This window comes from Astatotilapia calliptera, chromosome 9 (assembly GCF_900246225.1).
Source record: "Astatotilapia calliptera chromosome 9, fAstCal1.2, whole genome shotgun sequence".
NCBI lineage: Eukaryota > Metazoa > Chordata > Actinopteri > Cichliformes > Cichlidae > Astatotilapia > Astatotilapia calliptera.
The window spans coordinates 25,540,966-25,556,310 of NC_039310.1; positions in this window are offsets into that span (position 1 = coordinate 25,540,966).

Here is a 15,345-nt window from a genome sequence, read left to right on the forward strand (position 1 = left end):
TTGCATGCTTGCATAAGTAACTATCCTCAATGCTAATTACTTCTTATACCACGCTATTTGTACATAAAGTTCCAGAACAGAGAAGCTATATTAGCGAATCACAAGGTGATGCTTCAGTTCACAATCATAGTTCCTAAGTTTTGCTCATTCCTTGTCTAATTACTAACTAATATAACATCCCACAGTCAGCAAATAATCATTTTCTAATTTAGATTCCCCGGAACTAAACTTATTAGCGATGTGCTTGTGAAAGACGCATTAACAACAAGGTTATTCATGATTAATTTAGCTGCTTCAACACAGTTGTGTTTCATCTTTTGCATGACTTTAAATCACAGGGGCATTTTAGAAGCAGAGTATGTAGTCTTTACAGGGTTTTATATTTTGGAAAGTGAACAGATTCTCGGTGCCATTCCTGTATCTAGTTGTCTACCCTTCTTACCTGCTCTGTGCAGCTTGACATGACTTCTGTAAAAAGTAGACCAGGTGCTATTTTAAGCGACGCAGAGAGCTGAGAGCTGCTTATGGGAGATTCTGGGACTGGCTGAGCCACGTCTGATTAAATTGAAAGCATTGTCTTGAGTGGGTGCAATCAGATCCAGATGTGTCACTGCAGCCAGAATGGGTAAGAATAGTAAGTGCGTGAGTGTCTGTGTGAGTGTAGAGTAAATTAAGCTGATTTTTATGTGTTTTTATTTGTTCATTATCGGTGCTATTACACATCACGGCAGCAAAGTCAAAGTTGTGTATCTGTGAGGCATCGGTGGTTTTGGTAAGACAACAGTGTTTGATGTTTTGGAAAAATAATTGGGTTGGGTACACCCCTTCACTCTAAGCAGCATCACTGGCATTAAGGTAATATTTCATTTTCCTTTATTAATACAGAATTTCAAATGTCCAATCAGCCAGCTCGTGCCTCAGAGGGAAGACTCCACAGTCGGTATTGCTCCCATGCAGGCAAGTGTACAGGCTGTTTAACAGGCTGCAAAGTTGTGCATGGTCACTACATTTCATTAAACAAGACAAGGTCAGCAGCCTGGGCAGAGGGATGTGTTTTACTGGCATTCAAGTAATGCTGTGCTGCTAAGCGGCAGTTGACCTTGTTGTTGTATCCTGACAGGCAGTAGCTCCTATTCCCACCACTCCGCTCCATTGAGGGTGGGGCTGACATGCTGCTTAGCCACGATAGGAGTGTGCCCCCACTGTGCATGCATAATGTTACGCTTTTGCCACTTTATTACAATATTATTAATTCATCCACTCAGGCTCTTTTTCAGTCAGAGCCTCTAACTGCCCAGAGGAGTTCATCCCCCTTCTTCGATGTCCACATGGTCATGTCAAGGGTCTACGCCTGGGTGGCTAATACGGACAATTATGGAAGGTCATGTGTTAGCTTGTCCGTTAATCATGTGGTACTGAGGACTGTGTCAAGTGTGCAGTACAAGAATTTTGAAGGTGCAGCTGACTTTAAGGAGCCTTCGAGGATAGACTGCAAAATGACAAGGCACTGTAAATTTTTACCTTTGCTAAATTATTTGCTTTGTATTTACTGTATATCTCAAAAGGTGTATAAAATATGATGATGAAAAAATTAAGATGGTAAGAATAGTGCTAACATAAAACACTTTACAGTGATGTGCAGTACATTATCCTGGATTTGATAGTTCATCCACTATTTTTTTTTTTTTCAACAGAGCTATAGATTTATCAAGATTAAATGAAAAAAACATATGTAGAAGAGAATATGTTATGGCAATGAGTCACTGATGCAACAAATTGTGCACTGACCTGTATGTTGCACAGTTCATCCTTATAGAAATGTCCCCAAGTTTAGGTTTCCTTTTTGAGTTTGATCATTCTTGCCCTCGGAAATGTCAGATGACAAAACGTCCTTAACTCGTTTTTCACTGGTCTTGTGCAGTCTGTATCTGATCCTCAGTAATAAGCAGGGTGATCGTCAATGTTGATTACTTTGTCACTAGCTGATAATCATCTATTTTATTGTATATAATAAAATATTCTATTAAATATAACAAATTTAGTTATGCTTTAGTTATTTTGCTAGGTGCTCTTTTATTTCTCCCTACCAGAGCCCCTTTTCCTCTCTTATCTACTCTCCTCTTCCTATGACTTATACTCACTGCCAGCAGCATGAGACTCAAGGTTCATAGCCCGACTCGTCTTCTCATTTGAAAATAGTGCAGCTGAACATTCATTACTTCTGGTTCACGTGAGGGGATTAATAACCTTATTACTCATATTGGACATGCATAAAATAGAGGCCTGACCTTCTTTTAACCCGCCTTCAGCAATAGATGGAGGGTGTCCATTAATTAATATAAAAGATCTTCAGTGTACTCTAGGCTCCTGAATTTACTTTGGCTTTGCTGTAACTGTTACTGTAGATCCCCACTTGGTAAAAAAAAAAAAAAAAAGAAAGAAAGAAAAAGAAAGAGAAATTGCTTTGCTTTTTGTGAGGGAACCAATTTATTTATGTTCCCCAAGTACAAGCTTCAATATGGGCCTTGTGATGATAAAAGCCACCAGATTCTGTCTACTATTGAACCTGCACGTTCACAGTTTTAGCCCAAAATGATGGATCCCACTTGAAGAATGGGAATCTCACACTCACAAAATAATTGCTGGCAAGAATATAGAAACTTATCAAAAACACACTCTGATTTCCATCCCACTTGGCTCTGTTTGAATTATCAGTTATCTTGAAATGTTTACACAGAACAGTGACAGTTCAGAGAATAATGTGATCTGTAAGAATATGGAATATCTTGACAGGAAATGTGATTTTATACAGTTTTTCAGAAGGACACTCCTTATACACAGACCCTATGAATAAAATAAAGCTAAATGCTGATTTAGATTTATTTTGCTTTCTGAACTCCATGTTTTTCCTTTACTTCACTCTGCCTCTAAAATGTTGTGGTTACTTTCCTCCACTGCTTTCCCCTCTTTCAGTAGAGGTTATATTTTATCCACAAGAGAGCCATTATTTAGGGTCTCCATCTCTGCTGTCCTCCTCCTTGCAGCTCTCCTGACTCAGTGCCATTCTCCTTTGTCATTCTAATCTTTTCCTCTGGCATCAGTACTTTGTTTTGACCTCCGGCCTGCATATCTGTGTATTTGTGTGAGTGCATGCAAGTCTCGTTTGTGGAACCTGCTTTCATGGTTAAAGGTATAGGATAATGAAGGACAGTCTAGGCAAGACTCTTCCTCATAGAATCTTCCTTTCTTTATCTGTATGAAAAAAAAAAAGGATTTTTAATAATGTCTTTCTGATATGGGGCAAAATGACACCCTGTCTGAAACACAAATTAATCAAAATAGACAAAGAGACTATACCTTGTTGAAATAATTATAACACATTTTTAATACTAATGCACAAATATCAGTTTTCTGAGATAAAGTCATTAAAATTTTTGAATAGCTTCTGGGCATTAGTGCTATAGGCCAGTTAAATTTCAATAGCTTAGTTATGATTAGGGCCACTACTATCTAAAGTAGTGGATTTTTGTATCTGTGGTGAATTTTGAATGTTTTCAGGCACAAAAGGTCTATAAAAGCGCTTGGCAAGCAAAGATTTATAAACTACAGAGATGTCAAAGAGGTTCAAGAATAATTTAATAGAGCCAAGGTGATGTCTTGAGACCACAATTCCTATTTTAGGACTCTAATAATAACTAATAAACTCAAAATGCAACTTTATTTAGAAGGAGGATAAACAGACTCTGCAAAAAAGCCAATTTAAGGGAAGGCAAACATAATGCAAAGTACTAAACAACTGGATGGGAGAACATGCGGAAGAACTGACAGGAGACAACAGAAAATAAGCTGTGCGACACAAAACACACACACACACACACACACACACACACACACACACACACACACACACACACACACACACACACATATATATATATATATATATATATATATATATATATATATTTATTTATTTATTTATTTTTCCTTGATTGTAAAGTTGAAAGACTGTTAAGCAGTACTTAAGATACCATATCAGCCATCAGGTTGTGTGGCAAAGACCCAACATTTATGGTAAACATCATCTCTGGTGACAGTGAATATTAAGCTCAAATGACCTGAACTTAGGTGTGTTTGAGGTGATATTGTGAAAGGGGTAAGACCTTGACCTACTTATCAGATTTCACTTTTTTCTTTACTCTAAAATTCAATTTAGATTTACATTTTTTTGACACAATAGAGGAGAACTAAGTGGAAATGCATATTTGTAAGTGATCAAAAAAAGAAGCTTCCAGGCAGCCATTCAAAAGCAACAGAGCTCCAGGAGCTTCATAGGGTTTGGATTTGTAGGACTTACCACCCAGATTTAAATTCACTATTGGTTTGGTCTTATACTGTCTTCAATCATAATTTTCATGTACAAACTAAAATTATGTACAAACTAATTTGTAATTTGTTATACATTTCTACTAAATTACACTGGCACTTTGGATTTTTGTAATATATTTTCCACATCTAAGTGCTCAGTTTTTAATACACACTGAACATGTGACCAAATGTTCACTGTGACCAACTAGTGCGTCCACCAAGCTGCAAAATATTAAACTAGTGTTTAGGTTAGGGAAATAGGCACTAAAATATGTGAGTTCAGGTGTGGCAGGGTGTGGTTTGTGGCTCAGCTGCAGGAGAACACCACGTACATATCCTTTGTCCTTTGTGTGCTTCAACAACGAAATATCTGGGGGGTTTGACAGAGTTTGTATCGCTCACTGTATTTGGCAATACAGGAATGCAATGAATAACTTAAATAGTTGCATTTACTGTACATTGAAATAAAACAGTACCATTATTAGTTTACTTTGCATACCTTGCCCCGGGGTAGAAATGAAAGGTAATTACAAACAAACAAACAAAACTAAAAAAAAAAATGCCACAATAAAGTGGGTGTCAGTAGACTTAAGACAAAAAATAACAACATGTGATATTAATGAAATAATTTTGGGTGTACAGTCTTTGATTACATTAGATAACATTCCACTCAATGGTTATTTTGTATGGAAAATGAGAAAAGTTTAGTCAGTACTGCTTCTCTGAGCTGTGAAGTATTTAGTCAAGTCATCTAGGGTCGTCTAGTTTCTTCGTGTTGCACTCAATACTAATAGTAAAACAACAGTTAGTCTTACCACATTAGCGCATGTCACCAATGAAGGAGAAGGAATAGGAGGATTTCTTCTATAATAGATCGAAAGATCTTGTCCTTGGGCACCTCACCACCTCCTAGGCCAAGGGGGAAATCAAAGCTCCAACTCAAGAGAATTTCAAAAGGTCTATCCATCCATTTTCTTCTGCTTATCCTTATCAGGGTGACGGAGGGGCTGGAGCCTTTCCCATATACCATAGGGCGAGAGTAGGGGGTATACCCTGAGCAGGTTGCCAGTCTGTTGTAGGATTAATGCAGAGAGACAAACAACTATTCTCACTAACAGCCTAACAATCACAAATATGGGCAATTTAGAATCACCAATTAATCTAACCCCACTAATCGCATGTCTTTGGATTGTGGGAGGAAGCTGGAGTATCGGGAGAGAACTCACGCAAACACGGAGAACATGCAAACGCCACACAGAAAGTCGACCTTGGGACCTTCTTGCTGTGAGGCAAGAGTGCTAACCACCGTGCCAGCAGTTAAAAGGTATCCAAGAAAACCCCAGCCAACATTAGAACCTTATTGTCATGGTATTACAATCATCTGTGGCCATATTTCACTTAACATAATGTAATAACAACTTCATGTATGACCTTTCTTTTTTAAACACTACAAAGGTAGCTTACCTTTTCATCAGACAGTGAAAAGGCAATGTTTTAAACAAAGTTTTAAATCCTTTCTGCCTTAGTTATGAAATATTTTAAATATTAAGTCAAAATTTCTTTTAGCAGTTTTTAAATCATGAATTATGATATGATATGATATGAGTGCACATAACCTCTCATACACAACCAAAAACACTAAACACCTCTACAAAGCACAAACAATGCAGTGGTACAGCAATACCCAATTACACACACAACCAAGCAGAGCTACAGCTCACACTTGTGACCCAAGTTTCCTGTGTAAAGAACAAAATATGCTCCCCTCTACAAAAAAGTAATAAAGATACATCTACACCACCAAGTTGCACCTGGTAAAAAGGCACTTACTTCAGCAACATGTCATACTGGCTGACATGCCAACACTATAGTTAGCTACATTAGCTTAGATAAAATCTCACGTGATTATTCATTCACCAAGGAAAGTAGTTCAGCTTTATGAAGCTTGTTGCCTGTCGCCTTGGTTACTTCTACTTTAAATTGTAAAGACAAAAGGTTTTAGCTTCTGCTTTAGCTGACATTGCATTCTAATAGAGAGCAAGTCAAATCTTCTCCCTCCAATAGGATTCCCATAAAGCCATGTAAACCAAGAAATTGAAAACTTTTCAAAATGAACTTAAAAAAATCCATAAATTAACCAAATAACTAAGTCTTTAATCCAAATGTGTTAAATAAAGATAAAAAAAAAAGCAGAATAAAATATGAATGCACTGCTTCAACTGGGTTCCAAACACCAAGGTTAAAAAAATAAATAAATAAAAGAGCTAGATATTCTCAGAGCAACAACAGGTACAAAATTAAAGAGCATTGCCACTCACAGAAAAAAGAAAAAAAAACGTAATAAAGAGAAAACAGGACGGAAAATACAAAGCAGCACAACACCACCCACATCTTAACTGACATGTGAGAATCACATGTGATTCTCACACATGTACCACAGCATGAGTAAAAAAGGGATCCACCTCTTTCCTTTGCAGATGACCACTATAATATTGATTAGAGTAAGTGGTATTACACAGACACCCACCTTCTCAGTGAGGCCACCAGCATGTGAGATAATTCCCATCAATATTTCACTGGGAGAGTGACAGTAGGGCATGAACTGATGCAGCTCAGGAAAAATCAAAATTTCTTGCCTTTGACAGATCATAACTCAGCTGCTACAATCCATCAAAGTAAAAGGTGAGGCCCACAAGGAAAGTTACTGACAGGGATTTGACTTACCGCTGTTTGCACGGTAGCTTGTTGAGTTTGAACTATTAGAAAAAGGAAGCTTTATATTCTGGTCCAATGTGTTTTGTGTTATGCAGCATCTTTGGTGCAAGATTCCAGACTTGTTTCAATTGCCATTTCAAAGAGACAAGTTTTAGTGAAATGATCCAATCTCCTGAACTTGCTCGTAAAGACTTCAGAAGCCTAATCTAGAATGTGAGGACTCCTCAAAGGTGTAAGGACTTGGCATCTACATATGCACCTCACAATATACTTGCACTACTGGTCATCTAACTACTAACTAGTCATCCAATCCGTGGCGGGTTTACTAAAATATGCCTGATTAACAATGTTCCGCTTACCTTTCAGCGGTGTCCATTAATGGTTACCATTTATTTCTTCTGTGTGTGCATTCTAAGCCATCATCACACATGCACTGCAGCCTATTTAGACAATACCCGGTGGGTGCTAAACAGTCATTAAACAGTCTTTAACTCACCAGCTATTGAGGCAATTTGAGCCACTGTAAGAATAGCACAGTTAATGGTCCAGTGAACTTACAGTTAACACATGGTCATCATGTCCTTGCGTGTTGCACACTATACACCGTCAGCATTGTCACCTAAATAAAACAGTATTCCCAGTAGTGACAACACAGCTAGTGCAAAATATTTCTGCTTTATTTTAAATGTGACAAACCATGTTTCTGGACGATGCCCCAGCCTGATTTCTGTAGCAGCTGTGTTCTTTCAGTAGATTGTTCATTCAGTATTGTCATAGCTGTGATGTGATTTGTTCTGTTGTCAAAGCCTTCCTTTGCAGAGCTGCTGCACAGTTTACTATACGCTTATACAAAAGATGATGTGTACATTAATGCAGGATTCAGAATACAGAGCAAGATGCATTAAATTTGAGGTCAAACTGTGCTCTGTGTATTTTATATCCATCTCTTCTCTTCTCGTTATTCAGTTCAGGGAGACCTAGTGGCAGGAACCTATCCCAACAGTCCTAGAGCAAGAGGCAGAGTACACCCTGGACAGGTCGGCAGTCTGTCACAGGGCTGACACAAACGGAGACAGACAACAATTCATGTTCACACATACAGCCAATTCAGCATCAGCAATGGAGAGAACCCACACATACACAGCGAGAACATGCAAACTCCACACAGAACGGCCCCAGGTGGCCAATTTGAACTCAGAACGTTCTTGTTGTGAGGCAACAGCGCTAACCACTGCACCACCATGCTGCCTGATATGGTTCACAGTATTTCTTTATCATTAGTAAATACAGAAGCTGGAAGACTGACTTATTGCCATTCAGTGCATATTGACTCTCGACAGTCAAAATGACCCAGGTGGAGTGAATCACCAAACAGTACAATTATTCATGCAAATAAATCTACTTTTATCACTTATTTAAATATATATTTTTCCCCACAATGCTTTGTGATTTTTTGCTCCTAGGTCATCCACTATGTGGAAATATATTGGTAATGGCTAGTATATGTTGGAATCAGCATTTGCAAAGCTGCACAAGGGCAAGATGGTGAAACAGCTGCAGAAAAAACTGAAGTCACGAATTTAATAATCAGTGAAGTAGATAATATGCAACATAAATTTTTCCTACTTGTTTTTTTTAAACATTTTCTTTGTAGATGTAATCATACTCCGTGAAAATACCTTTTTTATCACTCAGTAGCAGTACTTTGTGGTGTTAGGGTGGATTTGAGTTGGCATTTAAGTGTGGCTACATGAACTTAAGGACTTAAGCCTGAACCAGAATAGAAAATTGTATTTGAAAAGAAGTCATAGTTACTAATCATTCTGTTAATATTATATACTTCTCTTTAGGCAGCTGAGATTGCCTATTAGAGACAGAGGTTTGTGCACAGGTGGAAATCAATGGCACTGAAGCTCACTGTGGGTGTTCCCTATTGTGTGTGCCACCAAAGACTGAGGCACAATCAGACATATAGTTCCCGCAAGAGCAGGAAAAAAAACAAGTTTGCACACTTCAGAGTCTGAGCCAGAAATATATTCAATGCAATGTAGCCATGGGAGGTTTGCACATAATAGACCCTGCTGTCACACTCACAGCTGCAATAAAATGTGATTTATATTTTTATATCAAAGGTAAAGTTAGTGTGGACTTTAGTTCTATTATAATGTATGATGAATCAGCTTAAATAAAGTGAAGCGGTTAGACTCTAATAACTGTCCAAAGTCATATTATTCTAATGGCTTTTTTTTTTAAAGTAAACATATTCTGAAGTTAACTAGAATATAATCTATCACAAATTAATTCACAGTGTGATTTATCCTATATGGACATTCAGAAAGTGTGATATACAGAATGTTAACAAAGGCAAGACTGTTTTAAAATGTGCTGTCTACCAGTATGCAAACGAGAAGGCTGTGGTTCATTCGAAATATCCCTTATTGTTCAGTAATCATAAAAGTCAAGTCCAGCTGCAAGCTGTGAACTGAAAAGGAAAGAGACATCATCTTCTGAATTGCTACTGAAAAGAAGCTAAGATAGATTGAATGTTTTACTACCTCTGCAGTTCCAGCAGCTGCAGGGTCTGTATTTTCCAAACACAAACGACAGTCACCTTCTCAAATGTGTGAAGTAGCATATCTTTTTCTTTACAAAATGCATTTTGTCATTTTTGCTTTTAGTTCTTTGGAAGCCAGCAGGGAGATGGCCATCTGTAAACCCTTCTTCTCCGAATTCCTGTGAAACCACTAAATGTAAATCAAAATATAATAAATTTAAACATAGTGAAATAATAAAGCACTGTTTCTGCCTCAGAGCATGTGAAATGATTTACCATGTTGCCATTTCCCTCTTCTGTAGTACTTAAGTGATGCATGAATCATGGAAAGGGAAAAAGAAAACATGCACTTTATTCAAAAGGATTACAATCCAGGAAGAAATACAGACTCTCCAGTGTCTTTACAAAAACATTGCAATGATGAAAAATATAAATAAATAAATGTGACTATTACAATATTAATCTGATTTGCTTCTACACTACAATTAATATTTTAGAAGCATGATTTGTGCTTAATCTATAATTCCATTGTCCTTGACTGAAACTGATGGTCGGTGTTATATTTATCCAGTCTTGATTTTCTTAGATATTAATTATTTTAATATTCGTAGGCAAGAGGTTTTGTCACAGACACAAAAGTGATTGATTATTCAGTGTAACCATATAAAAACAGATGAAATTATCACATTTGTGGCAGTTTTTCTTTCTCTCAGAGTCCCTGGTCTCTGGCTGGCGCACCTGCATTTCATTATCTGATCATCATCTTCAGTATATCAACTCTATCGTGAACGTTCGCCCCTCGCCAGATCCTATCAAGAGCTCAAGTGATCCTCCTTTGGCTGACATCTAACTACTCGTCTGATCACTGCCAAGCAGTAACTTCCAGTATGAATAATGAAGATGACAAGGAAATGTAATAAAAAGTTTATTGGATTTACCTGAATAGCACAAAGTTGATTCTGCTCATCTGGACGTTGTGTTTTCAGTGGGACAAATGCTTTATTTAAATGACTGAAGTTGATTTCATTTATTCCTCTGTCAAATCATCTGTCTACTCATTCCAAAATGTGAACACTGGCATCCTCAAGAGTCTCTCTTGTCTTTTAAGTATAGGTGTAACCTGCACTTAACCCTTTAAGACCTACCATAGAACCAAGTCTGCCAGAGCTTATATTATATTTTTACATGCTGTGGAGCCATTTTTGGGAGCATTTCAAGTTGATATACATCAATACAACCATTATAGCCCAAATTTTAATAATATGTATAAATTAAGTGCATAGTAATTACATAAATTGCAAAAAAGTGCAATAAACTATAAAAAAAAAATCGTTTTTGTTTTTTTTAACATATATTTCTAGTTAGAGAAATTTAAGAGGCTTATCCCTCAAAACTGTAAATACAAAAAAGTTGCAAAAAATAGTTTCCCACCACGGGAAATTTATTTTAAGTGTCTTCATAGTTTTATTTTTGAAATACACCAATCTTCATGTACTGCAGGAAAAATGAAAATAAATATTATAATGCAAATTTGCAAAATAACAGCATGTGCATCAAAATAAACTATTTCCAGCAGTGCAATACGAGTCCTAAGCATCCCAGAAACGACACAGAAAGTCCTAAAGTCAAACATAACTTTTAAAAACACAATTATAGGCTCATAAGGCCCTGATGGTAAAAAACTACATTTCCGCAAAATGACGTCACTTCCGGTTTCGGGCAGGTCATGGCGGACATGCGATAGTTCACGCTGATGGACGTAGGAAGTGTTATGAACAGCTGATCGGGTCGGCAAAGCGTGTTTCTGGAATATTATGTTTTTGTTCCTGCAAGTGCTTTTTATGCAGTTTTTGAAAAGTTGTATTTGGAAGGAAACTGTGACCTAGGACAAGCTGATGGCACAAGATGTAAGTACAACTCCACCGGTTTCATATACAAAAGAAATTATTGCGCTAGCTTACGTGGTTGCAGTGCTACCGGGATTTAAAAATAGTTATGCAAAATGGAGCGTGTCCGCTCCGACCCGCTTTAAAGGGTTAAACTGCCTGTCTGCAGGAAATATAGAATGTTCTTACAGTGGTGGTCAAATATTTGCATACACTCATCACAGGCGTGAATATCACGGTAATTTGGGGGGTTTTAATGATTTATTTTAACTGTTCTTTTTCCAGGGTGGAACAATTGTGCATACATCTTTGATAAGGATTGGGTGCACAACACATACAGGCTGAAATATATATATGTGTGTATATATATATATATATATATATATATATATATATACACTCACTATGTGTATTTATGTATACACTATATATACTCACTATACTACTCTTCGATGTCTGGAATGTCTTTTATAGAATCTTGACAAGACCAGGGCCTGTAAAGTTCTTGTCATTTATCATGACTGTCAACAATTACAATAATAATAATATAATATATGGTAAATGGTAAATGGCCTGTATTTGTATAGCGCTTTACTAGTCCCTAAGGACCCCAAAACGCTTTACATATCCAGTCATCCACCCATTCACACACCCATTCACACACTGGTGATGGCAAGCTACGTTGTAGCCACAGCCACCCTGGGGTGCACTGACAATGGCGCCACCGGGCCCTCTGACCACCACCAGTAGGCAACGGGTGAAGTGTCTTGCCCAAAGACACATCGACCGAGACTATCCAAGCCGGGGCTCGAACTTGCAACCTTCCGATTACAAGGCGAACTCCCAACTCTTGAGCCACAATCGCCACGATTAATATAATAATAACAGTAATGACTTAATTTGAAACGGAGCTTTACAACAGTTGTTGATGTCACAAGGGCTACGTCCATTTGTTATATACAGTCTATGATCCCTGCCTACCCACTTCACACAACACCACCTACACCCTTCTGCCAGCCACAGATGTCTGCCAACCCTAACTTTAGCTTCAACTTTTTTTAATGAATTTATTTAACTCTCTCAATGGACTGCGTCTACATTTCAGTTCATTTGTTGCCAGATTCACCTCACCTTGATTTGCACTGCTTGATAAAACTAAAAATGTAAGCACCTTTTATTTTCAAGACATTACATGTTGAATTTGCAAATTTTGCTTAACAATAAAATATAAACTATTGGAATCACTTATACAATGTAAAATAAATCAATCAATAAATAAAAAATTAGCTCAAGCCCAGCCAAAGTACAAAACAGCCCTCTGTGGAGGTTAGCCATGATGAGCCACAGGCTGTTTAAAAATTCCTTGTAAAAAATGGTAAGGTAGTATTTTATTTCCAGAATCTTAGCATAGATAACATGGATTTATAACTAAATATTGTGTTAACTGTAATGAAAGCGAACTGCACTTTTAAATTGAGCACTTATGGCAATTTTCATTTATTACAAATTTATCAAGACACAGCAGGAAACTATCAGTACTGCTGGGCAAGATTCACTGCTTCCTAAAGTAGAACAATTTCTTTTTCTCTGTAATGGAACCACAAGGATGAGCCTGGGGTTATGTGCGGTACCTAGGAAGGGATAAGAAATGGTCTAAATCCTAAAGCGCAGGCTTTTTAGACAGATTACTACCAATAGTTTTCTATACATGTTTGGAAACATGTATTGGATTTGCAAGCACTAGCCTGTATCAGACTGCAGTACCATCAGGAATAACTGTTCAACACACAACTGAAGTAAATCAAAGCTCCAGAAAGCTTTCATTTACTGTTCTAACCACCCACTGTCTGCTGGGTTTTTCAGGGGAAGAAATCCTCTGGCACACAGGAAATAAACATTTTCTGCTTCCAGCAGCAGATGAACTGGATTGTTACTGAACTGCCAAATCTCAGCAAAGACTAAATGACTACAATTTCATCACCAAATATCATCATTTGTAATATAAAAAAAAAGATTCTGTAGTATTGGCCTAAAAATGTTCAATGGAAACTGCAGCGAGTTGTCCAATGGTTATATAACTGCCAGCAAGATAAACAAAGTGATAAGAAAATATGGAACTTGGGACCCACTGCAAGAATTTGAATGCATTAAATATGGAATATGCTTCACAGAGCAACAAAAAAAAAGTTTGATATATAAATTCGAAGCACGGTCAGATCAAACCTGTGTTCACAAACCGTTTTGCAGAACTTTAAATGTCACCACTGTAAAACCTGCAACCCTCCACAACTTTCAGTTTTTTCAGCAGCACAAGTTTAAAACACACAAACAAACAAACCAGTTATTAGGAGCTACTTTTGGCTGCTCCCTTATTCACAAGTGGTCTGCACAGCGGGTAGCTCCACGTATTTGATTTGGCAGATCTGAATATAATATGAAAGTAATAGGGGTGCAACGATATTCGTATCGATATTGAACCGTTCGATACAGTGCTTTCGGTTCGGTACGCATATGTATCGAACAATACAACATTTGTAATTTATTTTATCAACTTTCCTTCTGACGATGCTGTCTGTGTTGAGCGCTCAGTGAATCTGTGTTCGACTACTCCGCCTAGGCTGCACTGTCGAGCGCAGATCCACTGAGCGCTCAACACAGACAGCATAGTCAGAAGGAAGAGCGCAGGGCAAGCTAGCAAGACAGAAGTTAAGCTCTCCTTGCAACATTCAGATCTGGCGTTTGGAATTATTTTGGTTTTCATGTGACGTATGACCCTGAAGGTAAGCGAGTCATGAACTAAAGTAAAACAGTATGTTGGATGTGCCACGCAATGCTCAATTACATGGGTGGGAACTAGTGTGTTAGCGCAGTTAGCTCGTTAACGTGTTGGCCGTCTAGCCCCATGCACGGGGCGATCGGCGGTAGCTCGTTAACGGAGATTTGCGGTGTTGTGGCGTTAAGGTCATTTCAACGAGATCAACCTGAAAGCACTAGTGGGAACACAACGAATATGACTGCACATTTACACCGACATCATCCTAGTGCAAAGACAAAAACAACAAGCATGCTACTAACTTTAGCCAAGTCATTTAGACAGCTGTTAGCACATGATTCTCCTTATGCTGCTGAGAATATAGCCCAGAAGAAGCGGATAGTATAGCTTTTATTTTGGAAAGAGACATTTCTCTGTAATAAACTCTCTTTTCCAAAGATGAGTGATTCCTCAATCAGATACAGGGCTTGCAATATCGTTAGCCCGACGTCCTGGGGCTAGCGATTTTTTTTCAGTCGGGCTACCAAAATCTATCTCTGCCCTGCCCGTCGGGCTATTGTAGGAAAAATATATGTCAATGCTTTTGCATTCTTTCGGAAATGTAGCTGGGTAATTATGTCATTGGCATCGGTGAGCCACTGTCAATATGTGACATATTGAAATCACGTTTGAATTTGCGCTTGTTTTTTTGCTTTCACTTTGCAATCGTGCGAACTGTGTATAGAGAGCGACAGCACTGATCTGTGAGTGATGATAATTTGTGCACCAATTCCTCTGACATCGTCTTATTAATCGTTAGCTTACTATGCAAACATGACAAGTGAAATCTCCCGCAGCAAGCTTAAACATGTGAGAGGTTGATCGCGCAGAGAATCGCTGAGCTTATGTGAGTGTGTGTGTAAAAGCAGCACGATATATATTTTAGTTCTGCTGAGCCAAATAAGACAGGTCAGGGTGAAGAAGTGACAGCCAAAGAAAAGCTTTCCACAAAACGGAGAAGTTATGACAAATCAGACTATAAGGCAAAAAGAAAGTGCAGCTTTATGGTT